Below are 2,877 nucleotides of genomic sequence, written 5' to 3'. Positions count from 1 at the left end.
GGGGGGCAAAGATCTCCTCTGGCTATTACTCATTAACTCACAGGAACAAACATCAATTTTTGTTTGCTCATCGTGTCAAATTGGCACTTGGCACCATGCGTATCACTTCTATTCGTCATTGTACTCATGACCTCACCACACCTGTGCGCATTTTACCTCTCACAACTTGGGTTAGAGCGCCCATTACTTTCCACTCTTTGAAAACCCGCTTTGACTACAAGTAGGCTACTACAAACTCTAGTGGGCGAACCTTTAAAGCAGCCAACTTTGTCTCACAGAAAATGGTTGTAACAAGGGGCCATGAAAACCGATTTCAGGGTAAAAAAAGTACAAAATGTGCCTTTGATTGGAACTGCACCTTACTAGATGACATTTGGCCATGATCACTCATTCGAAACACATTCTGTGTGTAAATTAAAATGCCTCTTAAAAAAAAAAATATAGCACAAGCATAACACAACACTAACGAGAATTCAATTCACAAAATCTGAAAAAGGGTTTTCCAGGGATTATTCACACACTACTAGCGAAGACACTTGACAACATCCATGGTTTGAATTCTTAGAGCAAGTTGTTGGCTTGTTTCTAGCATTGTAAATGGAGACGGACATTACCATATTTCTCAGTCTACATTGTATCAAGCAGGGTGAAAATCTTAACTCAAAGATATGAAAACAACGCAAGGTATACAAGTGACTTACAAGTACATGTTGCACTTCTGCACATTGCTCACACTAATGCAACATAGAACATGAGGCTCTGTTTATGTGCCTAATCTGTGTTCAATCACAGCAACTCACCCAAACAATGAGTCAAGGGAGCAGGTATAGATAGATGCACATACCATACAGTATCTGACACCCTAGGACAAAGAGCTGGGAAAGTCCTTTCTAGAAAATTAACAAGATTCAAATCCTACAAGTCCACACACATGTCCACTTTCCCAATCCTATATCAGCTGAGCAGCAAATTAAAGCAACACTTATTAAGGTATCATTTCTTCATGTCAAGGGAAAAACAGTTGATTAAGAATGAGTTGATGTCTTCGGGGAGTGAAAAAAATATCAACTCATTTGAAGTTCAACTCAACCGTTGCAACCTGTTAGGAAAAAGTGCTAGGACCCCCTAAAAAAGATCAATTGAAGCCTGGAGATCAACTCAAGTAGGTCTACACTAGTGGAGTCAGCTGTACATTGTTGTACAGAAAAATAGAATAGGAAGCAACACCATAGCTTACACCAAGAGAGTTTCTTATCATAGACACTCAGCTAAATAAAATAGGGAGATTTCTTTGTATGGGAGAAGCAAATAAATGCATGAATGATGCATCTTGACCTAATAACTTGACAAAGTTATGTTTTTAATCAGATAGCAGTAGCTGGTTTTGTAACTTTTCTCATTTTCATTAACAGGTGTACCATATTCAAGTCTCTTACCAGACATTTTAAAAAATCAAATTGTTATCCTGAGACTTGAGTAACCACAGCTTTTTGATTAAGACATCATTTGTCAGTAGCGGAGTAACTCATTTTTTAAAACCCGCAAAGACCAACATTTAACTGATTTGAGATAACATTTGACTTAAAAGGTGTGCACATACACACATAAACACCAGTTTTCCTGGAAAAACCCAGATAGAGGCGATGACATGGACACAACTTTGAATTTCTCATAAAATGACAAATCCACTCAGCAGAAACAGTGACTCACTCTTTATTACACATACATGTAAATAATACAAGTACAGTCAAACAATTTACAAAGGCTATTTTTTATATTTCTTACGCATGTGCAATCTTTCCAAACACACAGCTCCTTCTCTCTCTCTATTCCACTCACACACACAAATACTTTTTGCTTCTTTCATGGTTTCATGGCACACTTACCAGGCCCCTTTAGTGTACTGCCACAGTTCTCATCTACCAGTTCTGTACTTCCATAAAGATGATTGCATAAACTTCTAGGCAGACACACAGACACTTTCTATAAACTACAACCAAATGCCCACTGCCCAGGGCAGCAAGATATCACAGTGAAAACAAATGTGACGATCTGTGACGACTAAATACAAACAAAAACGGTTTTCCAGCAGAAATGGCTTGCTACAGTAGCACTAAAGCAGACAAAATGCGAACCCCAAAAAGAGATTTTTTCACCTATAAACCATAAATCCATGTTAAAATTTTGACTTACTAACAAGAAACCCAAATTGAACATTTGAAACAAAGAAACACTCAAAAGAATCAAAGTACGTCTTTGTGAACCTACGGGCCAAGAGGAAGCACAAAACATAAATACCGACACCCGTGAACACAGACACTGGGTGGGTCTGCTGATGCTGCTTCAGCCTGATCAAACTATTTTCAAACACCTAAAACTGTAGAAGTACTAGAACTGCTTACCTGCCAACAATGTGTCTTCAAAATGATGTAAACAAGTAATTACTTCAGTCTCTGAAAAAGAAAACTGACTGAAGAGAGAAACTCTCTGCTGATGTGTTAGCCTGAGTCATCACACAAAACAGCCGATGATCCAGATTGACCATTCAAAATTGATTTGTGAGGTGGCATGGTGAAATCAGCCGCTCGTCAAAATAATATAATAAAGGAAATCAATATTTTTCTGGCCGTTGGGAAATTTTTTTCGAACTTTCTTCTTTCTTTTGTTGTTAAATCATTCTATATACATTTAAGAACACATTTATGTGAGGGTTTTACTGAAAAACTTTGATCAAAAGGCATAGAAAAAGTAAATTTGCAGTTTCCAAGGACACTCAAGCTTTGGAAGTCACCAAACTTTAGCGGCCATTTTCTCACTTATTTTACCTCTGACACCTGGCGACCTCTACATCCTTCAATTCCAAATGTTTGACTTCTC

This window comes from Aplysia californica, unplaced genomic scaffold (assembly GCF_000002075.1).
Source record: "Aplysia californica isolate F4 #8 unplaced genomic scaffold, AplCal3.0 scaffold00416, whole genome shotgun sequence".
Classification (NCBI taxonomy): Eukaryota; Metazoa; Mollusca; class Gastropoda; order Aplysiida; family Aplysiidae; genus Aplysia; species Aplysia californica.
This window is presented reverse-complemented; position numbering follows the sequence as displayed.